The sequence below is a fragment of the Eptesicus fuscus genome, chromosome 19 (genome assembly GCF_027574615.1).
Source record: "Eptesicus fuscus isolate TK198812 chromosome 19, DD_ASM_mEF_20220401, whole genome shotgun sequence".
NCBI classification, from domain to species: domain Eukaryota; kingdom Metazoa; phylum Chordata; class Mammalia; order Chiroptera; family Vespertilionidae; genus Eptesicus; species Eptesicus fuscus.
Genome location: NC_072491.1, coordinates 17834480 through 17859486, shown reverse-complemented (window position 1 = coordinate 17859486; position 25007 = coordinate 17834480). Strand labels below are relative to the sequence as shown.

At 39.0% G+C, this 25007-nt stretch overlaps 1 long non-coding RNA gene across 1 annotated transcript in view; it reads right to left on the bottom strand.

Annotated features, from left to right (window-relative positions):
- LOC129147252 (uncharacterized) overlaps nt 1-24278 on the bottom strand; it is a 57352-nt gene extending 33074 nt beyond the window's left edge. The window contains exon 1 of the long non-coding RNA XR_008554623.1: nt 24216-24278. This is a non-coding gene — a long non-coding RNA (uncharacterized LOC129147252). The remainder of the gene's footprint in view (nt 1-24215) is intronic.
- Between the last annotated feature and the right edge of the window lie 729 nt (nt 24279-25007).

The window sequence follows — 25007 nt, the reverse complement described above, 5'->3', positions numbered from 1 at the left end:
TAAAGTACAAAATCACACTTGGTTCCTAGGGTGAGCAAAACATGAAGAAAAAGAACATTAATTGGACATTGTCTGTCAGACACCTTATATTTGTTATATCCTTTAATCCTTATTTCTATCTCTCCCATTTTACAGGTGAACAGCTGGAGGGGTGTTAAGTACCTGAAAGATGTTTAAGGATATAAAAGAGATTCAACCAAGTCTAGTTGGCTCCAAAATATTAGATACAGGACATTGCAGGAAGAGGGGGAAAGCTGCAGCTTACAGAAAGATCACCGAGGATACCGCATAATAGTGGGCCTGACAAGCCCCTCCCTCCTGCTTTATCTTGTAAGTCAACACTTCTGGCAATTTCTTTCCTCATTAATTTACATGTGTCCACTCCTAGTGCACAATAAGCTATAGAAGTTCAAGTTCTATGTCTGGTTCATTGCCATGGCTTCATGCTGCAGCCCTTGCACAGAGCATAGTGGGTACTAAGTACATGCTGGATGGATAGGTGAATGATAGATAATAACACTGATAGGTCAATATGATCATACAAAGATGGTCTCATTGTTCATTGCTATGAATGTATTGATTTCAACATGTAGAAGTCAGTACATACAAGTAAAGGTAAATAAAAAACAGAATACTTAGGCTCAGCTACCAAATGAAAGGGAGCTACATGTTCTATTACGGGGGCAAGGTAATTCCCTTCAAAGTGGTAATTAAGGAAGATGATTCTAATTTGAAACTGGTTTCCTAATTGGTGTTTGGCTTTTAGAAATCACACAGGCCTTTAATTTATATATATTATGTTTAACTCTCTATAGCTCACCCCCACCATCAACATACTCCCAAATTCTTTAAGATCAAGGAGGTGAGTCACATAAAGAATTACAAGTTACTATCCAGAACATTATTTCACTATCCAAATTCTCAAAAAAGTCTGAAATTATGAAAAATTATTAATTAAAAGCATTAATGTTATAAAAGGGTTTTCTGCTCAAATGTCATCTGTCATTATCTTCCCTGTCCATCAAAAATAGCAACCTCCTCCCCCATTATTCCTATTTGTCTCCTTCCCCTGCTTTACTCCCCCTTACAATCATATAGAATTTGTTCATCTGTGTGATAAGCATTTTGTCCCCTCTATCAAATAAAATATAATCTCTGAGAGGATAGGAACTTCACCTTCATTGTTCACAGATATATCCCTGGTGTCTGGAATAGTGCCTATAAGTCCTAAATAGGTATACATTAAGTGCATGAATAAATAATTGAGTCCATCTTACATTTACAGCAATAATCCTTAACCAGATTTTCATTTAAAATATTCGTTTCCTCTGCAAACTGTGTTTATCTATATAATTGATTTCTTCCAATGGATGAAAAAATTTTTTCTTTCTTTTCATTTATCTTTCTATAGATTTATTGAGGTATAAATGGTATACAAAAAAACTGCATGTTTAAAGTGTGTCAATTTGGTAAAGTTTGACATATGCAAGCATCCATGAAATCATGACTGTAATCAAGATAATGAACACATTCACTGCCTTTAAAAGTTTCCTTGTGACCCTTTGTAAGCTCTCTTTGAATCCATCTGTCCTCAGGTAACCAATAGCCTGTTTTTTGTCACTACAGATTTGTTTAAACTTTCTAGAATTTTATATAAATGGATAATACAGTATGCACTCTGCTTATGACTGGATTCTTTCACTCAGCATAATTATTTTGAGACATTTATGCTGCTGTATTAGTTCATGCCATTTTATTGCTGAGCAGTATTTCATTGTATGAGTATATCACAATTTGTTTATCCATTCACCAGTTGATGGGTGTTCGGGCCATTTCCATTTGGAGGCTATTGTGAAAAATCTGCCATGATCATTCATTCATGTGCAAGCCTTTGTAGGAACATATACTTCCTTTCCCCTGGAGTAGATTCCTAGGAATGAACTGGCTGGGTCATATGGTAGGTATATATTTACGACTTTAAAACACTGACCAACTATTTTCCAAAGTGATTTTATCATTTTATATTCCAAATAGAAGTGTATGAGATTCAGTTGATGCACTTACTCATTAACACTTGATATGGTCAGTCTTTTTCACTGTAGATTTTCTAATGGGGATGCAGAGGTACACCATTGTGCTTTAATTTGTATGCCATTAGCGTATTTTCTTGTGCTGAAAGTTTTTCTGAATTGCCAATGATTGGGGTATTTTAGTGGTGTACTTCCATTTTTCCATTTTATAAACTATCTACTGAATATTTTGTGCTACCTGAGATGCAGGGAAATGAATGAGTTTCACTCACAGTAGCTGTACAGAAATATGGTCCAAATCCTTTTAAATTTTGATAAAGACTATTATTCATAGGCTGCAAACACTTTAAAAAGAGTGTATGTACTTATTTTGAGAAATGTCAAGGAAAACAGATTTGGGGATACCGTGTCCTACTCATTAGACACTCTAAAGAATAGTCATGAACTAGGAAGAGGGATATAACTTTTCTTTTAAAAAGTGAGCAAGAGAGCTTTGGAAATATTGAGTCAACATGATTGATGATCGATGAATCCTAAAACCTAAGTGACATAGTACATCAATGGTGACTATAAGATTTTGTGCCAAAATTAATAAAGGAATAAAATGGTGCTATTATTAGAAATGTGTACATACTAGTAGTTTTGAGTTAAGGATAAGTTTGATTAAATACTTTAATTTTGGACAGACAAGACATCCAACTGGAAATGGCCAGTGGGCAGGGCTAAGCATGACTGAGGCTTAGAGGAGTCATCGGGACTACAGGAAACCACTTATAAATCATCAGCAAAAACTTGAATCAGAATAGATATAGTTTTAAAGGAATGTGGAAATAAATACAGTGCTGAGTAGATAATAAATACTGGAGAAAAGAACCCAGAATTGTCATTCCATACAAGCAATGAGTAAAAAGTAATTCAATTATTTTAATTTCTTCTGCAGTAGGAAAAACATTTTACAATATCTGATGTGGTCAGCAGGTATTTGGTTGAAAAAATGGATTATTTATAGGTTTTCAAGATAGCCTACTCCTTGGACGTTCAAACTGGAAAAAGCCTTTGTTGTGTTGAGCCCCATGTGACCAAACTATTATTATCTTGGTTACAGTTCCTGGCACAGAGTAGGCACCCAAGCAATGTTTGTTAGGTGACCAAATGGTTATTCTTGTGTTCTCAGCCAATTCAGTAAGTCTACTGTCTTCCATGTGTAAGCCAGATGGCTGAACAGTTACATGAATTTTTAGCTATATAAAGTAAAGTAACTTTAATCATCATCGTCTATTGTGTACCCCCACTTGTCTTTTTAAGGTAAATATTCTGCATTTACAAAGAAAATCCTCTTATGATATGACATCCAGACAGAGCCATTTTGAAGAAGATATAAATGAGGTACTATGTCACACGGCTTCTTATCAATAAAAGTTGGTGGAGTTATTTGTTCTGAGTGGCAATATTTGAGGAGACTAATAAAAGTTTTGTATAGTGGCTATGGAGGAGGGTACTTAAGAACCAGTAAAAGATGTATGAAAAGATTTGGAACATCAATTAAAATGTATATATCGTGGATTTTTAGTGGACTGTGACAATTCTATAATTTTTCCCCGAAAAATATCAATATATCATTATAGGAATTGTGAAGGAAGGGGACATTGAGAATATTGCTCAGTTAAGCAGACAAAGTAGAGATAGTGTAAAATGTAACCCTGACATGTCAGACCATGAAAGCTCTCCTTCCTTGGACTTTGTCAGAATCCTACTTGTCAGTTCATCAGTGGGTTGTTAGCCCTGAATGGATCACAGTACTGCATCTCTGGTGAGGAATCATGAATTAGGATATGCCCAGGTTCAGGTTTCTAAAAGTAGAAGATGGCTGATGAATGGAATATTCAATCCTAACTTAGAAATGGCCACAGATAAACTACCTCTCTTTCTTGGGTAGTTTTTGCTACTCAGAATTATCTCCGGTACTGGGAGAGGCAATTGATAAAAGATCATGGCTTATTGTTTTAGTTTTCCCTCCACTGATCACTAATATAGCACAGTGATTAAGAATATGGATTTAGAAGACAAAGACAACTGTGTTTAAATTCTGGTTTTGCCGCTTACTAGTTTGTATAAGCAATACTTATAATAACTTAACATCTTTGGTTACCCATTTTTTTCATCTAAAGTAGAAATCTAATATTTGGGTTGTTATAAGTTTTAAATGGCTGTGAAAGTATTAAATGAGGTAATATATCTAAAGTGCCTACCAAGCAAATAAATAAATAAATAAATAAATAAATAAATAAATAAAGTGCCTACCTCAATATCTAGAACAATATTAAAAATTGTTATTGGGTTCCTGGCCTTCCAGAATCCTCAGCCTTCCTTTTTTATTTATATTATCCCATCCTCATTCTAAGGGATGCTCATGACCTCAAGATTTAGAGATTATAGAAACACTTGTGCTTCAGAATAGCAAGACACTTTAGGTTTGCATTGTAGAAAGCTGTCATTTAAGAAGTCTTACATTTGTTTTTGGTTTTCTCAGAATGCATAGATGTTTAGAAGGAAATCCATGAACAACACAGTGATGCTCATACAAGGACTGATGATATTAGAGAACAAGCTAAGCTTACTCACCAGCTACAGGCAGAAGCAGCTGTGAAACTGCAGGCTTCCTCACCTTCACAACTACTTGCCCTTGCAAGGTCTGACCTTCCTAAACTTAACACAGAAAGGAGACCAGAGAAATAAAGACTACAGGTGGAGGAATATATAGGTATGCAACTCCCCTGAAGAGGGAAAGAGCCCTGAAGAGGCTGACAGTTACATGTTATTCCTCAAATCCTGAGAGGTAAAGAAAACAGGTAAAGAAATGGCAGAAAAAATTTTCCCAACACTTCTCAGAGGGCAGGAGTTCCTTTTTTATTGGTGCAGGCAGGAACATGGAAAACTTGAAAGAATATCTGCTTATGCTTTTATGTATCAAATGGGAGTGCTCAGAAGGAGGAAGAACCCTTCATTTTGTGGTTTTGCTCCTTGATCCTATCTAGTAAGGATATGGCCATGACCATTCATTCAAGTACTGACTGTGGTTGCTTTCACACATAACAGCTGAGTTGAATAATTGTGACAGAAAACATATGGCCCACAAGCCAAAAATATTATCTTTACCTTTATGGAAAAAGTTTGCAGACCCCTGACCTGAATCAATAACCCAGGAAGCACAGGGAAACCTGTACCTCCCTATTTGTCGAGAAGCCCCAAACGGCAAAAAGTCAGTCTCAGCCTCTAATTCAATGCAACAGTTGCTATCCCTCATTGTGGAAGCATTTCTCTCTTGGGCATTAAATTCTTCAACCAGCAAAGCCCAGAGTTTTGGGAATAGGGAGAAAAGTTTTTGGGGTTGAGTAATAAGGTATAATAATGGGTGAAGTCATAGCTACATCCACACCTGGGTTTCCACGCCTGTGTGTTTTAACTTTGGAAGAAACAGCACCTCATTGGCTCAGATTATATGCTGCATACCAACCTTGCAAGGTGATGACTGTCAACTGATGCTGTAAATGAATCTTTGATAAACATTCTTTAATATGGGTAATAAGGTACATGGTAAGAGTACTGAGCTCTGCCCTGGCCGGCACTGCTCAGTGGTTAGAGTGTCAGCCCATGCACTGAAGGGTCAAGGTTTGCTTCTTGATCAAGGGGACATACCGGGTTTGCAGGTTCACTCCAGGCCATTCAGGGGCATGTGTGAAGCAACCAGATGTTTCTCTCTCACATCGGTGCGGTGTTTCTCTCTGTCCTCTCTCTCTTTTTCTTTTTTTTTTTTTTCTCTCTCTCTCCTCTCCACTCCCTCCCTTTTACTCTCTAAAAATCAATGGGAAAAAAATAACCTCGAGTGAGGATTAACAACAACAAAAAAAGAGTAGTGAGCTCTATAAGTATCAGCCCACTGGCTCACTTTTTTGGCTGAAAAATATGTTTCTTGGTCAAGCTATGCCATGTAGAAAACTTTACAGAGAAGGCATTATGGATGTTATTTTTAGTGGTGGGTAGAGAAGGCAAATCCAAAACCACAAATATCTATTTTGTAAAGACAAATCACCGTCTTTTGCATGATTGCTGTGGTCTGAAAGCTTATGTCCCCTTAAAATCCATGTGTTGAAATCCTGATCTCCAAGGTGATAGTACCAGGAGGTGGAACCTTTGGGAGATGGTTAGGTCTCCTAGAAAAGAGATCGCACAGAGCTCCCTAGACCCTTTCATCATGAGACGACATAGCAAGAAACCGGAGACTCAGAAGAGGAGCCTCATCCAACCCTGCGGGCACCCTGGTCTCAGATTTCCAGCCTCCAGGGCTATGAAAACTACATTTCCGGAGTTTATAAACCACCTAGTGGTATTTTGGGATAGCAGCTCGAACAGACTAAGACAATGATGTTAGGGATGCAACATAATTAGCATTTCACCAGAAAGGTAGCTGGATCTCCTAGGATTCAGTATTGGTGTCATTAGAAGTGGGAGTAAGCTGAACAGCTTTGGTTGGCGCAGTCTATGGGGTTGATCTTGCATAAAATACATCCCTACCATCATGGCACATTGCTCTTGAGTTGACTGATCAAACATTCGGGGGACTAGAAATGAGGTTGACCTGAGATACACAGGGTATGTCATCTTGTTCATGTTATTCTTGGGAGTCTCTTCTGTAAAGGGGACGGTTAGTGAACATTCACATAAATTATTTTCATACTCTGGGCCCATTTTGAGGGGACCATCCACATAACTCTTCCCCAAATCTCCTTGTCACTAATCTGCAAAAATTCTTCCTTCTGTGTCTGACCAAATGGCCCAATCATGTCTAAAAATCAGCATAGATTCATACCTTAGACTGTCTCTCCTTCAAGGCAAAGTAAACAAAGAAGCATATCAGCAGTCCTCATTTTGCATAGTTCTGATATTCAAGAATTTCAGTTATCACACTTTAAATACCACAGAGACCCTCAACAACACAGTTCAGATTTAGTTACCGTGGTATGAGATCTAAGAGAGACTGCATAAAGTACAAACTTCACTGCCAGCCCTTCAGTCCACAAGTCACTATGTAAACAACAGACGCACATAATGATCAGTGACTGGACGGGTCACTTTTTTCAAAGTCTATCAGTGACTGGTCACTATTCATCTGTTATTCAGTTCACACATAGCAAAATGTGTCATTTGTTGCCTCCTTGTCTTTCAGTGATAAACTCATGTGACTTTTACAAAAGTGGATAATTGTAAAAGGGAATTGACCCACAAAGATGGATATATAGCAAAGAAACAAAAATAGATAACTCCAGAAGTGAAATCAGTGACAGACAAAATAGATGACCTTTGGAATATTGGAGAGGTTCTAGGTATGTAGCGGGAGGAACTTACTTCAGGCAAACTTATTGATATAAATGAGGAAAGGGATTGTGACAAGATGAAGAAATTCCAGAGTAAGTGATGCTGACCTTCCCACAAAAAAACCACATCTCATTAAAGGAATTCTCAGAGATTTCATGACAGTGTAAGAGCAAAGGACAAAATGGTAGAAGAATAAAAAGGAACAGAGCAATTCACCAAATTATAAAAAAAAGATGCTCTTTCCACTTCCTAAGTTACAACCAGGAGGCTATCACTGTTCAAATTACTCTTGGTCCCTTTTTTTTTTTAACAAATAAAATACTTTAATTCTCAATGTTTCTGTTTTAAATTATAGTGTATTAATTAAATATTAGTTTTAATGTTTTTATTTCCCTATACATTTATATTTGACAGTAAGAGGATTTTTATTGTTTGACAATTTTTAAATGTTGTGAAACAACTATAGTTTTTCACATTGTTTATTAAAATTGCTTTCTGCTCAAAAAATTAAGAATTGAGCTACTATATGACCCAGCAATCCCTCTTCTGGGTATCTACCCAAAAAATTTAAAAGCACTTATTCGTAAAGATATGTGTATCCCTATGTCCACTGCAGCATTATTTACAATATCCAAGACATGGAAACAACCTAAGTTTCCTTTGACTGATGAATGGATAAAGAAGATGTGGTACATACTAGTACAGTGGTCGGCAAACTCATTAGTCAACAGAGCCGCAGTTTGCCAACCACTGTACTAGTATGCAATGGAATATTACTCAGCCATAAAAAGATGAAATATTGGCATTTGTGACAATATAGATGGGTCTTGATAGTATCATGCTAAGTAAAATAAGTTAAATGGAAAAGAACAAGAACCATATGATTTCATTCATATATGGGATATAAAACAAAGGCAACAAACAAAACAAACTCATAGACAGAAAATGGTATGGTAGTTACCAGAGGTGAAGAACAGTAGGGTGCAGGATGAAGAGGGTAAAAGGACTCAAGTTTATGGGGATGGAGGGAGACCGGATTTTGGATGAGTACACAATGGAATATACAGGTGATACATTATAGAATTGTACACTTGAAACTTATGTTATTAAGTAATGTTACCCCAGTAAATTTAATGTAAACAGATTGCTTTCTAAAGTTATAGCTTGCATGGTCATTTTTATAGTCCTATGCAAAGAGAGGCATATTAGAAAAATTTTATTTCTGGGACACTTTCCTTTTATTTATTTAATTTTTTAAAAATAATTTTCTGTTTAAAGTATCACCTATGTCCCCATTCTCCCCCCACTGATCCCCTCCAGCCTGCCCCACCCTCCGCCCCAGGCCCTCACTGCTCCATTGTCTGTGTCCATGGGCCATACATATATGCACACAAGGTCCTTAGTTTATTACCTCCCACCTATCCACCTTCCCCCATCTTCCCTCCGAGATTCCACACTTTGTTTGGAATTCTGCCTATTAATAGTACATTCATTCCATGTTTCATCCAAGAATATTTCTGTTCCTTTCAAGATGAGGCCAGCATATAAACAGAGCAATCTTTAAATTGCCACTCCCCGCCCCCCTCTATCCCCTGCCTTTTGAACATCTGTCATAAAGAATTCCCCACAAGGCCATATGGAGATAGCAGTGCCACAGTAGTAGTTTCAATGGAAATGCAAGCTACTTGTTCAAGCAGTTTATGATTTCAAAGCCTGCCCAGTTACACTTCCACTTGAAGATGGAGTGGTGTGGACATGCCCACTTTATCTGCTGGTGGAACAGATAACACCCAATTCTTGATGCATGGACACCTTGCTTCCCATAGTCCCTCTCCACCAGGGCCCAATTGTGAGCCAAGAGCTGTTTGTCAAAAAGGGCAATAGTTGTAGGAAAGCATAATTTTTCTTCTGAACCTGTACTGTAATTTCATTACAGGGGATCACCAGAGACTTCACACAATATTCTGATCTTCCATAAATGCTCTAATCCCTGTGTTCCCCTGGTGTTCCCCTGGCAAGCTGGAGAGCCTTCCCAGTCCTACTCAAAACTCGCAAGACTTCTGTATATTTTTTAAAAAATTATATGTTGTCTCAAAAGCCCAAAGAGCTCTTACAAATAATATCACTAGTGTTTGACACACAGGGTGCTAGATACTGCAAGTTGTCATTCTCTGTATACTCCAGACCACCGGGTCCCCAGAAGCACAACCACGGTAGCAAATCCCTGTATTTCTGGTGGGATTTGCTTTCCACCTTCTGTCCTACAGCATGTATACTATCTACTACTTCCTGTTGTCCAGATTCTATCAAAATGGTGTCTTAAATGTTGAGGATCAATGAGTATCCTGTAGGATGCTAAGACAAGTCTCTGGAGGATTCAATTATGGATCAGAGTTGGAGAGGTGATCCAATTCTAGGCAAAACAGGAGAGGTTAGTGCTATCCCTGACAAGTGAAAGCAATTTGCTTTTGGTGTTTTCTATTTACTGCGCTAAATAGAGAGCTTTTATTTTGCTCCATACCAGATACTGGGGGGGGGGGGGTGTAAGGGGGGGGTTGTTTTGTGCCAGCAGAAATTCCTGAACCTGCAATTGCGATTGGACTTGACCACTTTAATGATTTCTTTCTAATATTTATACTTTTTGTTCCTTTTTCTTACCTTATTGAGCTAGTTGAGTGGTATTAAGAACTGTGGCATTGAGTCCTGACATTGGGAGCCTGGCTGGAGGGCCTGGAGGCCAGGTTTGCTTATGTGAGCCACAAGGGCCTGGTCAATCACAAACAGCAGAATAGAATCCATAGGCTGGGAGACTTCTTTCACCAGAAGTGCCAGGACACTTACGACTGCCACAGAAAGGGAAGGGGGCTTATAAAAAAAACAAAAAACTGCATTTAGATTTTCAATAAGTTGTGCAGGCCTGAACTCGACTGAATTGATTTAGAAAATCATCCCATGGTCGGGTGAGGTGAAGGAAATATGGGGAGATAGGAAGCTCTATAGCTCCCATTCTTTGAAAGTCATGAGAAAATTCATACTGATTCAGTATTATGCTACATTTTCCTGGTTCTGTTTTTTTCACTTACTCTTACTGGATTTTTAGCTTACCTCAAACCTACCCAGTTACTATGGGAGAACCTACAGAATTCTACCAACTCTTCACACTTCTACTTGTTGCTGTCAATGACTTACCCCTTTATTGTCCCCACTAAGCTTCTGAAGCCACTGGTCTACTCACAAGCTTATGGCTTCCTCCATAAGGACAAGCTGGCACTCAAACTGCTAGTAACGCCTTTGGTGAGAGTACAGACACTGCTAATGACCACAAGTCAAGAAGTATCAACATAGAAGTATGCCAAAGCCACTCCCTTAAAGCAAGGAGGGTCCTTTTTTCTCATCTTTGTTTCTTTAGTTTCTGAGCATCCTTATGGTCCCAAATCCTCCTACATGGGGCTTTCTTATTCCTACACCCAATAGTCATTGGTTAAAGGCCTCTGGGGAAGCAAAGGAGATCTGAGAGGAGCACTAAAATTGTCTACTACAGTTGTCATGATTGTTATCATCATCAACCATCATCATCATCCCTCAATGCTACCATTTATTCAGCACCACAAACTAGGTACAACACTAATCTTACATGCATTCTCTTATGTGATCTTCACAACTACCCCCATTTTACAGATGAGGAAAGTGAGGATTGCATAGATTAAAATCTTGCCCAAGGTTCCTTAAAGCTTAGTGTATTCTGAGCATCCAGAGGTCTTGATGGCAATAATACCAAAGGGAAGACAACAGAGTAGAGGAAAATGTGGATGTCCCAAGAGACTGGATCAGAATTAGCTGAGGTTGTGAGTCCCTTTTGGTCTGTACTTAATTCCTCTTAAGAATGGAGAAAAGCAAACAAATGAAAAGTCTCCCATTTGACCTTTGGGGAGTCCTGCATGTCTAGATCCTGCCCATAGAAGTCTAACTGTGAGCAGGGCTGGGAGTGTAATTAGCTTAGCGGGTCAGGGAGTAGATGAACTGTAAGAAACTAAGCAGTGATGATGGTCAGCAGCTGCAGATATTTAGCTAGATGGTCCAACCCAGCCTCTTGTCATTAGACAAAGAAGATCTTGGAACTGTAGTTTTTGTATTTTCAGGGAAAGGCCAGTTTAAATTGAATTTTCAACAATACTTCAACAAAAGAGCTCCCTGGATGAGGAAATAAGTGATTTAATGAGAAAGAAAATATTTCTATACATAGGATTTCATTCTGAAAACTGTCAGGAAGTGATTTCATAGCAATTCCCAAACTTTGCAGCCCACCCAGGGACACCAGTTAGTCTGACAGTTAATGGGCATTTGGGGGCTGAGACCTAGGGGTCATGATAGGATTAATTCCTTTTCCCTCAGAAAGACCCAAGGAACCCTCCCCCTTTTCCCTAAGAAGCATGGAGTTGTGCCACAGAGGCCCGTAGACAATTGAGCATCTGTCTGGTGGCCCAGTTGTAATTGGAGCCCTTAAGACCATGCCTTGTTGACCCTTGAAATTCTACCTACTGACCTGGCAGGATGGGCTATTATGTTTGTCTCTTGGAGTCTGAGTAGCCTTGTCTGTAAGAACAGTGGAGTGACTCAGTGTGCAGGAGGAGCATGTCTGAGGGACACTGTTCCTTCTGATTACCTCTTACAGATTCCACAGGGCCCCAGTTTTTCTCCCAGTAGGATTGGTAGCTTTGATACTGGCCTACTCCTTAGGTAGTTTTGCAGCATATATCATGGCTACTCCTGAGCATTGCAATTGGCGTTGGAAAGAAGACCCAGGTTGTACCAAATCAGCTACGAAGCTGCCCAAAGTCACTGTAATTTGCCCAGTTGGATCTTACCTGTATTTGTGGTGAGGGCCTAGGTTGCTCCATCCTCAGACTGCACTGCCTTCCACTGGAAGCCACAGTTCATCTTCCTGGGACTGGCAGAACGTTGCCGGAGCTGTTTCCTCTTTTGCAAGCCAGAATGTTCCAAATCACCTGGTGTATTTAAGGTTACTGTGGTCTCATGATTCTACAAAATCCAGCGTGCATTGGAATCACCTGCTGGGGGGTTCAATCACAACCAGCTGAGCCCAGCCTCAGTTTCTGATTCCGGTGGTCTGGAATGGAGCCCGAGGATTTGCATTTCTAACAAGTCCTCATGTAATACTGATTTGCTGATTTAAGGACTGAATTTTGAGGACCCCTGAATAGAGAAAAGTGTAGATGTATATTACAGATACAATACAGCATGCAGAGTTGCATTCACAATACCTTGGAGGTAACGCAGTTTTGGTTCCAGACCACCTACTAAAGCAAGTATCACAGTAAAGTGAGTAGGAATCTTTTTGTGGGTGGAGAGTCTTGCCTTTAATTTGAAAAAAAAAAAAAAAAAAAAAAAGGCAACACCTGTGAAGCACAATAAAGCAAAATGCAACAAAACAAGGTATGCCAGTATTCATAACACAGATTGCAGGGAAGGAATAATTAATTGCTGGCCACGCATGGGGTGGGCCAAGTGAGGAAAATGAGGATGGGAAAACTCTGATGAGTCTAGCTCGACCTCTCACAGTCCAGATGCTGGAGAATGACATCAATATTAAATATTTCTAAACTAGAAATGTGAACATCACCCTAGACCAGTGGTTGGCAAACGGCGGCTCGCGAGCCGCCGTTTGCCGCTCTGTTGAGTTTGCCGACCACTGTCCTAGACTTATAGCTGCGGCATGAGAGCTAAATCCAGTTAATTCTACTTCTATCTCACAAGTCTACCTGGTTTCCTTGCCCTCTCTCATCCCCTCCCACTGTAATAGTCTCTCAACCTCTCTGCTACCTCTCCTTACAATCACATTTCCACGCAGCTGTGGAAACCATGATCTTAAATGGAACTGTAATAATCTGTTTATGTTTTCAAATTAATTAAAAGTTTATCAAGTTACATTTTAAAATGTGTGCTTTTCATACTATCCTGTACATTTCCATTCTCAGAAAACTATTTGCTGGTACATAATTCTTGTCAATGGAATGTTAAGCATCTCAACAGCAGCGATGACGTCTTTTTCTCTTTGTATTTTTAGCACATAGATAGTCATCATAATTGAAGTAATAAAAACAATGTGACTGGAGAGCATTATGCTAAGCGAAATAAGCCAGTCAGAGAAAGATAAATATCATATGATCTCACTCATTTATGGAATATAATGAACAACATAAACTGATGAACAAAAACAGATCCAGAGACAGAGAAGCATCGATCAGACCGTCAAAACTCAGAGGGAAGGTGGGGGTGAGGGGGAGAGATCAACCAAAGGACTTATATGCATGCACATAAGCCTAACCAATGGACACAGACAACAGGAGGGTGAGGGCATGAGTGGGGGGGGGGATAAGGACATATATGTAATACCTTAATCAATAAAGGGAAAAAAATCAAAACACAACCCCCCCCCCAAAAAAAAAAAACAACAACAATGTGCCAAGAACTTTATACTCATTATCTTTCCATTTTAAACAAGTTACAAATTAGACATCCTTAACCCTGGTTTCCAGACTAGGAAGTGGAGGCTTGGAGAAATTAAGTAACTTAGAATCACACAGCTAATAAAGGGCAAAGTTGAGATTTGGAGACAGGTTTGTCAGATGCAAGGTAGTATCATCGCAGGTACTTCTTCCACACAGTGCTCAGAGGAGATGAAATCATTCCTCGTTGCCTGAACAGACTTGCTGATAATCTATACTAAGCTGGCAGACAGGACCAGCTTCCTGCAGAGTCCCTCCTTCCATGTCCTCTCGTACACCTGCGCCTTTGCCTGCAATGCCCTTCTCACCCACTTTGTGTGCTCATTTTTTAAGGAATTAGTTTGGGTTTTTCTCTCCTAAAGCTTTTCTCTCCATCCCCAGTGTTTCTATTACATTTAAAATAAATTTGTTTTGAAACATACTACAACTTTATTAGTCTGACACCTTTTCCCCGAACACAAGTCATTGAACTTTTGTGGGGAAACTCATTTTAAACCCGCAGGGCCTGGAATAGAATATGTGAACTAGTTAGGGTATTTTTGGCTTCAAGGAACCAAAACCCCAACTCAACATGGCTTAAATGAAAAGGAAATTAATAGGCTCACAGAACTTGAAGTTCAGTTCAAAAACGTCAGCAGGGATTTTGTGAAAACTAGGTATTTTGTACACATACACATATATAAAATATCTAATTTATTACATGTGTGGCATAGAATGTGCACACAGTAAATAGGAGCCTGTCATTACCTTGGATATTAACTTTTATTTATCCATATCTGGATCACATATATAAAGATTATTTACAAAAAACTGCACTTCTAGACTGGATTGTTTTCTCTATTATCTAGGACAGTGTTCCTCAAAGAAACTGCATACATCATAATCATATGGGGCACTTATTGAAATTTTTATGTCTCTTCTTATATTTAATAAATTGGCAGGAGGGGCCTAGGAATCTGAGGAGCAGGATCTAACTTTATTAAAAGCTATGTAAGTAATTCTTATTCCCATGTTCTTCCCCTCCTGCCCCATTCAATAATGGAACCACACATGTTTACTTTATTTTTCCTGGGAAAGTGTTTGAAATTATCCAGATCACTCAGCTTCCCTTCTTTACAGGTGAGGAAACAGGCTCAGGGAAATCTAGTGAAGGGGCAGAGTTGAGCTTTAATGACTTTCTCTCTACCTTAATTTGGTTCATTTTTACCATTGCTGTTTCTCCACTGCTGTGTCAGAGCTAGTTCTGTGTTCAACAAACAGAACAATTGTAGGTTGGCTAACAGAAATACATAGCCTTTAGAACATGTTACGAACTGTTTCAAGAACTTTTCAACGATATCCCATTTAATACTTAGAAAAATCTTCAGGGGTAGATGTTCTTAGTATGCTCATTTTACAGATAAACAGAAGCACAGCAAAGTTAAGTAATTCAAACTAGGTCACACAGCTTGTGGGTGATGCTGGGATTCAAACCAGAGAGCCTGACTCTGCATTTTGTTCTCGCCCTCTCTGCCTCCTCTGGGGAAGGAGCTTACAGCCCATCTCAGGGATGTTTCCTATTCTTACCCACAAACATGGCAGAGCTTTTACAATTGCAGGGTTTTAAAGACATACTTCACTTCCTGTGCTCAAGGATGGCAATTGACATGGTATAAGTTTTAGCTGGAATAAGACCATGACCCAAAGAAGAGGTAGTTAATTGTTAAACTCCAATTGCAATCATTACTTCCTCTATATCCAGATTTTATAATTATACTAGAGGCCTGGTGCACGAAATTCATGCACTGGGGGAGGGGGAGGATCCCTCAGCCCAGCCTCTTATTGTCCAGGACCCCTCAGGGGATGTCTGCCTGCCAGCTTAGGCCCACTCCCTATGGAAGCGGTCCTATGCCAGAAGTCAAGACATCCCTCTCACATTCCGAGAGCCCTCACTCTATACCGCCTGCTCGCTGCTCCTTACTGCTTGGCCTGCTGCTCCTTAGTGCTTCTGCGGAGGCGGGAGAGGCTCCTGCCACCGCTGCTGCTCTTGCCAGCTGTGAGCCCGGCTTCTGGCTGAGCGGTGCTCCCCCTGTGGGAGCGTACTGACCACATGGGGCAGCTCCTGCATTGAGTATCTGCCCCCTGGTGGTCAGTGTGTATCATAGTGACCAGTTGTTCTGGTCATTCCGCCGTAATGGTCGGCTTAGGCTTTTATTATATAGATAGTCTTGGTGCTTGAGGGACAAAAGGTAAGGGATTTAGAGTCACAGTGCCTGGCCCTGGGACCTGGTCTTAAGAACTGCCTCCACAATTTTATCAGCTCTATGTCATTGATTAATTTGCTGACCTTCTCTGACTCTCAATAGCTTCTGGTATGTTCTCCACCACATTTTAATTTGTTGAAATCCTCACTGTCCCTTTAAATATGTATTACTCAAAATGTGGTTGGAGGATCAGTAACATGAGCATTACCTGGAGTTTGTTAGAAATGCGGAATCTCAGACCCTACCCATAACCCACTGAATTAGAATATGCAGTATAACCAGACTACTCAGGGATTCCTATGGACATCAAAGTTGGGGAACCACCTCTTTAAGGTACCTCTGCAATGGCTTAAAACTTCCCTGAATTGAATCCCAAGTCTGCAACCTGCCAGCTGTAACCTTGGCCAATTTTTTAACCCCTCTCTGTCTCAGTTGCCTCACCTGCAAAATGAGGATGAGTTAGATTGTAGAATTCTTATGAGCAGCATATGAGAGTGCAGAAAGTACCTAACACATTAATAGTCAAAAATTTATTGTTATTCTCAATCTATTGTCAGTGATCATAATTTTGCCTCTTTTGAATATTGCACTTTGGTTTTTATGTCCTCCTCTTCAGGGCTAGTCTCCTAAGGCACAGTATTTTGTCCCCATGATGGTTGGCTCGCTCCCCTTTCTAAGTTGTTAAATATATATTTATCGAGTTTAATACTTGTCAACTATTTCAGATTATTTTCTACATGCTCGACGGCCTCTCATGTCAGAGACCCAGATTAATTATTTGTATTTTAATAAAGTTCCTACATTGTGTAGAATCTTCAAAAGAGCACAACATATGGGCAAAGGCCCTAATTAAACACTTGTTGAAAGTAAATTAGTTAATTAGAGTTGACCGCTACTTCCCACAGAGGGTAATCAACACGAGGTCTGTGGAGAGCACCAACATCCTGTGGGGGCAGAAACAGGGCTTGTTTTCAGGCAAAAATATGTACTTTAATAACTGCTTTTATGTGCTTCATCCTGTCCATATCAGAAAAAACATTCACCAAGTCCACAAAAAAATAAAATGTAGTCATATTAAGGTTACTTCTAACATTAACGTTCCATTCACAAAGGGTGTTACCATTTTTCTCCAAGGATGAGTGAATGGGGGAGTTAGAGACTCAAGGTTCTTTTGTTATAAAGAAAGCTCATTTCCTAGGTAGACCCCTTACCAGGAATAACTGAGGAAATAACCGTAATATGTCACCAGTCACTGGAATTTGCCTAATACTTAATGGAGTGGGCTGAATTTCTGAATATTTCTCGTCAGTGGTGGCAGTGCATTTTATTTTATCAGTACACTAACAATTTTATTCACATCAAAACTGAGGATCTAAACCAACAAGGAATAAAAAGAAATCCCAATCTAACCAGCTCAGAAACAAATTAAGGATCTAATTCAGATAAAATTCAAGCTAACCCAAGTCCTCATTCATTTACTCTTCACACTAAACTCAAGCTGTTTCTGAGGTCTGATTTATGTTTATTTTCATCTGGGCATGTAGTTTGGGTTTTGGCTAGTATCAGCAATGGAAATACCATGAGGGAAAAAAGTTACTCTCAAAGCGTTTGGCCTTGACTAAACCTGTTGTTTCAAGAAATGGAAGTTTTGACATTAAATTTTTTGGAGAGTAACTGCCAAATAGTGCTGGCTTCAGTCATAATAGAGCAATAAATGAACACTTTCCCTCTCCTGTATGGCCGAAGGGGAGATGGGTGGGAGCAAGAAGAGTCAGTATTGGTTTGTCTTAGTCACAAAATTAGTCTGCTTTTAATTCAATAAGCATTGGAGGCACTGAGAGGGGTACTCTATAGAGTGGCCTAATACTTCTCTTTACCATCTCACTGAAGATCCATTTTTTTCTTCTTTCTTCCCTTCCTTCCTTTCTTTTTTCCTTCCTTCCTTCCTAATTTTCATCCTTTCTTCCTAATCCCCCGCTTCTTCTTCCTTTTGCTTAAAAAACAAACAAAACTTTTCAATGAGCTCAAAGGCAAAATAATAGCTCATATTAGGAATGGGACTGTATAATAGTGTGTTGTGTTGTGTTGTGTTGTGTTGTGTGTGTGTGTGTGTGTGAGAGAGAGAGAGAGAGATTTATTATAATTTGCATGAAATGTCAAATGAAGATTTGCCCTAGAATAAAAGATGACTGCATTCTGAATTGAAGAAACTGACCAGTGAACAAGGAATGAAGATGGGGACACTCTGTGGCAAACAGAAGCATGGCAGTCCCCTTACCTGACAGACTTTGGTGGTTTCGAGAATGTTTACACATTTCCTGCTTGTCAGAACAGCTCCATGAAGTTTGATTTGAGTTGCTGTTCACAGATCCCAGCCACAGAGACTTTCTGTTTGAAACCACAAACTTATTTGTACTGAGAAAGCAGTCCCATGGCTTATGAAACCCAGCTATTTCATTGGCACCCTTTCAGCTTCATGTTCTTCCATTAGAAACTGGTTCTTCAATTAGGGGTGAAAAATGCAAATGAAATGTGTCTCCTATTTTTTTTACTCAAATTTAGAGAAATTTCAGGAGCTGAAGAAAGCTCTGGAGTGTCTTATGTTTTCTACTCATTTGCTTGTGTCTCAGAATATCAAAACATATCACAACCAATTCAGATATTTTTATGTAAGAAAGAAATCTCTTCTTTTTACGAGGATAGCAGAAAAAATGAAATAGAAATTATTTGCTATTAGAGTGAGGCTGTTCAATATTTGTGTTATAAAAATGTATCTTGCTGAGGTTAAATTTCATGATTTCCTAGGACAACCTAGAATGAAAGATGATTGTTTCAAGCAATTGTACCTACCTACCCTGTGTCTGTATTCTTTTAGTTATGGCTTTCTTTTGCAGTTTCTCTCATATACTATTCCTGACAAACCTCTGAGTGACCCAGGGTTTTGCTGAACTTTGAAAAGGTTCAGTTGGTGAGGACCCACAGTGCTCATGGCTTCCAGTAATATCTCTCTGGTTCCTGAGGATTGAGTTTTGAATATGCAAGAGAGAGATTTTCAATAGAGTTGAGTTCCCTCCAATTTACTGTTGGATGTTAGCTATAATCTTAATATAAGAGGTTGCAGGAAGCCCTGAATAATGTTAGACACACTGGCTTCACAACCCTTACTCAGAAACATCCCATCCCAGGGAAAACTAAGGGGACCCACTGTGATAAACTTGGCTACTTGGGGGGTCCAAGTCCTGCCACATTGTTTGAGTGGCTTAAATGGCCACTGTTTCACATCAGAGAGATTTTTATTTTTCTTCTTGCCTTAAAGATTGTCAACATACTGCTGTGTGATCCAAGTAAACCCAAGTTTGTCAGTTCCTAAGTGTAATATTTGGTAAACTTTTTAGGCCTAATTTCAAAAACAGTCAGTATACCAATATATTATTTCATACAGTAGTTCCCAGAATAATTTTGAGGCTTATTTAAAAAAAATTAATCAGGACAAAAAAATAGAAGTTTCAGATTACCTGATATTATTATGCAGGGAATATTAATTCCAATGAACCCAAACCTCTGATGTAACTCCAGAAACCACAGGTAGAATAAAAGATGTTGCTGCAGGGACTGTGGCCCAAGAACCCCGGGAGCAGTCATGGTGAATGACTCTCGGAGCCTTCTCCACCTTGAAGAAGCCGGCTCTACCTGGAAACCTTCCACCCAAAATTGCCGTTGTCGATTTTTTCACTTTTTTTTTTTTTGAAATTCAGATTCAGTAAGCATTAGCTGAGGACCTACCCTGTGCCAGAAACTCTGCTAGCTTTTAAATTATATATTCTCTTATTCCACCCTTACAACCATGGTCTGTGGTATCTTATTCATTATTGTCGTTACTGTTTGCCATTTTATGTATGTGAAAACTGAGGCTTTGTGTAATTAGGTCGATTGCTAGCAAGTGGCAGACTCAAGATTTGAGCCCAAATCTGATTCCAACCATCTATAACCATCTTGAAAAGTGGTTTCTGATTTTGTGACAATCGCAAAAAGTTTGAATAGCCTGTGCGTTTTATAAAGCAGAACTTAAGACTTCAGAAAGGTTTCAATATGAGCATATTCTTCACTACTCTTTTTTTTAAAATATATTTTTTATTGATTTCAGAGGAAGGAAGAGGGAGAGAAAGATAGAAATATCAATGACGAGAGAGAATCATTGATCGGCTGCCTCCTGCAGCATGTGCCCTTGACAGGAATCGAACCCGGGACCTTTCAGTCCTCAGGCTGAGGATCTATCCACTGAGCCAAACCTGCTAGGGCTCTCCACTACTCTTTTGACAAATACTTAAATTACTAACTCGGTGTGTGTGTGTGTGTGTGTGTGTGTGTGTGTGTGTGTGTGTGTGTAAAGGGTATTGGTGATAAGAGGCATATTCATTCATTCAATGAAATTTGAGTACTACCATGCCAGGCACTGTGTTAGGTACTGGAGTCCTGGAAAGAGAACAAGATACAATCCAGCACAGAAAATATATTAAGTAAATATACTTGTGACTAGTGCCATGCAGGAGAATCTTTTCCTTTAAAAATTCATAATGCCCAAGCTGGTTTGGCTCAGTGAATAGAGCATTGGCCTGCGGACTAAAGGGTCCCAGGCTCGATTCCAGTCAGGGGCACATGCACAGGTTGCAGGTTCCATCCCCAGTCAGGGGCATGCAGGAGGCAGCTGATCAATGATTCTCTCTCATCATTGATGTTTCTCTCTCTCTCTCCCTCTCCCTTCCTCTCTGAAATCAATAAAAATGTATATATATATATATATATATATATATATATATATATATGAAACACTAGTAAATAATGCCTTTAAAACTATTTTTAAAAAATTGCGTAACACCCTGGCCAGTGTGGCTCAGTTGGTCGGAGTGTCGTCCCATGCACCAAAAGATTGTGTGTTCAATTTCTGGTCAGGTCAGGGTACATGCCTAGATTGTGGACTCGATCCCAATCGGGGCATATGTGGGAGGCAACCAATAGATATTTCTCTCTCCATCAATGTTTCTCTTTCCCATTGATGTTTCTTTCTTTCTCTCTCTCTTTTCTCCTCTAAAATCAGTAAGCATATCCTTGGGTGTGGATAAAAACAAAATAATAATGCATAATATTACACAGAGATCTAAACTAATTTGGAAAATTCCTGAAGAACTTTCTATGGACAGTGAGATTTAAGGTACATCTGAATGAAAAAATCAGCGGTAGACAAAGCAGAACTGTTGTGAGAATTTTTCTCCCTGTGGCTATCATCTTCTGCACTAGCAGGTTACATAAACAATTTTGCTTGTGATGTGATCAAATCCACCCCACTCATTATTGTATCTCCCCTAAGACCTTCCCAACTAGCTCAGAATGAGTTCTACACTACAGGGGAGGTCTAGGAACCAATATTTTGAATACAAACAAAATAAAGGAAGCCTTGGAAAGTTTAAATGTTTTTCCCCAAACTAAACATTGGCAAGCACATCAAATGTACCACCTCTACCTTTAAGAAAACATCAACATTTAGCTTAATTTTTATTATGTTTCTCAAGTCTGTAAATCTCCATTGTACATTTTCCATAGAATGCACGTTAATTCCATTGATATTAAAGTGTACATAAAGCGCTCTGGCCCACTAAATGGGGAAATCAGAATGTGACGGAAGAGGGGCCAAGACTCAGAGTTTCCATTCTCTTCCAAGGGAAACCAAATGAGAAAAATAATACATCGTAAAAGCCAGAGTTCTGATTACAATTCTGGAAATAGGAATGAAATAGGATATTTTATTTTTAAAAAATTGTGCCTTGAATTCCTTGCTGAATCTAAAAGGTTATTCAGAGTACACCCTATCATCTGTCTAATCGGACTTATCAATGTGTCCCCCTGGGGTTCCCAAAACACCCAGGGAGGCACTTAGAGAAACCAAATTAGGTGCATTCGTTTGGGTCATGAGTTAGATTCATTAATCATCTGTTTAATATAGACCTCCCTCTACCCTAAATTTGATTTTCACAAGATGTATTCATCTTAATTGTCCAAAGACAAATAAATACTTTCCCTGCAATGAGGTCTCCAATGGCTGCGAGGCAGTGTTGTGGATAAGTAGGTGGCGACTCATGAGTCCTGCCTCATCCAGTAATTGGTTCTATGAGAAAACCTTAACCAAGCCCTCCCTGCACATTAGAATTAAACGGATAACTCTTTAAGTATCTCTATGCCCATGTCCCAGCACCAGAGATTCTGATATAACTAGTCTCAGTGTCACTTGGGCAACACTGGTTTTCAAATGCTCTCCCAGGTGCTTTTAATAGGCAGTTGGGCCTTTACTAAGTTCTAAGTCTTAGTTTTTTCATTTATAAAATGAAAGAATTCCTAAAGCATTTTCTTTTCTTATGTTAAATAGATACAGGTTATGCATGTAGTCGTGTTTTGGAAGTTTTCATGTTTGCTCTATCTTTAGTGAAAGCTTATTATTTATTAGCTGGTGACACTGAACTTGAGTTAATGTGCACAGTACTGGAAGCTCCATTTGCTCTCTTTCTACTGGGACTCAATAAACAACAACATAGCTAACACTTACTGTGTGTTTGTTTGTGCAGGCCATTGTGTAAGGCAGTGTTATTCAGAATGTGGCCAGCAGGCCAGAGAATGCAAATTGCTACCAATGTCAAAGAAGAGATATGTACAAAAATTAAAGTGCCCAGAAACTTTTGTAGTAGTGATTTGAGCTTAGATTGTGTCCATATTTGCCTTTATTTATATATAATAAAGAGAAAAAACATATATGTATATATATATGTAGAGAGAGAGTGAGAGCATGATTTTATAGTACGTGTGTGTACATATATGATTTCAAAATCACTGCCTTTTTTAAAAGTCTCTTCCACAGCTGCTTGTGAACTTTAAAATCCCCTAAATCCCCTAAACCTTTGAGGCAGCATCATCAAAGCCCCTTATGGGTGTGATCTAATTTAACCCTTCTCATTAATTCCTATGAAGCAATTGTCCATTTTACAGCTGAGGAAGCTGAGGAGAGAAACCATTTGCTTAAGGTTGCTCCATGAGTCAGATCTGTAAGTCAGAGGGATTGAACCCAGGAAGTCTGAATCCAGAGCCTGGAGCCAAGGGAGTGGAAGGACACGAACGTGACCTCCATTGGACGTGTGGGAGAGCCTCAGCGCCAGGAAGGCCACTTTCACATGGCATGACCCAAAATGTTCTCCGTGTTGTTTTATCCTTTGTGCACAATTAAAATTGTCCCCAGCCTTGTGAACATTAGTTCAGCTCCTATAAGTTTCAGATTTGAATTGTCTGGGTATTTATAAAACAAACAGTTAAATTAAAAGAGACTTTAAATAGGGAGAGTGGCCTTAAAGTGGCAAGTCTGAGGTGTTTCTACCATCAGCAAGATGATATTAAAGAAAATAAAGAAGTTATTTTTCTGCATACTTTGGTCACCTGCATGTTAAATTTTAAGCTAAGGAGATGTGGTGAGCCTTATTTATCCCCTCTTCATAATCTGGGTAAGAAGAAATTGCTTTTAGAAAAGTTGCTAAGACTCTTAGCCCAGGAAAAACAGACACGTTACCTTAAGGCTTAAGGTATTAGCCTATTTCCCCTCCAGAACTTTACTTTTTATCCAAAAGATGTAAGATAAAAATTAATGCACTTTCTCTTTTAAACTTCATTTTAATATATTTCATTTACTATTAAAATATTTAATTCATTTTTATATATTTACTATTTAAATAACATGTTTACCATCAGAAGTGGTAATTCACACAAAAAATTAAATTCAGCAATTTTTATCTTACATCAATTATATCATTGTTTAAAATCAAGTGTTCTTCGTAGAGCATAACATAGTTCAGATTTGGTTTATGCACACATTTTCAGAAATGTACCTATGATACAGAGTGAGATGCATCTGGATTATCAAGAGCATTGAAAGAAGGAAGGCAATAAAATGCAAAGTGGCATGCAAGTCCTACTACAGAACTATGGAATTCAGAATCAGGGCTACTGACCTCCATATTTCTCCTAGGTGTAGACACAGCAAGTCGTCAAAATCACCTTGTCTTGGTACCCAGTGACCCACTCCAAATGGTGTTGTCACACAGCACACAGGCAACACATCTGAAATCTACACACATAACTGTATTAGTCTTGGGTTATCTTTTTAGTCATTAAATAATAAAAGAGTAAATTTAATTTTATGATAAATGCTTGCTAGTTCCTTGCTGTGCTAAGTAGGAGGAAATCAATAAACTGGTGATAACTGGTTCTGTGAGATGCACAGGAAAGAGCAGGTGCATAGCGTAAGAAGCAGGCACACCTTGACTTAGTGTGATGTCACTGCAGGAATCAGTAGCAAAAGCATACGATTGGAAATGAAAAGACAGTCTTCCCTCCACAGTAATTTACTAGGCATCTTCTTTTGAGCCTCTCACAGAATTCGGTACTGGCTATAAAAGGGGCATAAGAAGTGGTTCTGGCCTTCAGGTGAGCCAGAATCTTCCCATTAAGAGGAGAGAATTATAAACAACCATGAGAAGCATATGGCAAAATTCCTCATGGATAGTGTGGACAGGATGGAGCATGAACTCTGTGGTGGCCTTGGGCAAACCACTTAACTATTCTGTTTCCTCACTTATAAAAATGGGGATAATTCCATTTACCACAGAGTTGCAGCACTACACTCATCTCCCTGTATTATAGTTATTGACTCAACTGATATTTATTGTGATTCTCTTGTACAAACCACACTTGCCTTTTTTGTCTTGGTCTTCACTGTTCCAAGCATCATGATTGCACATGCC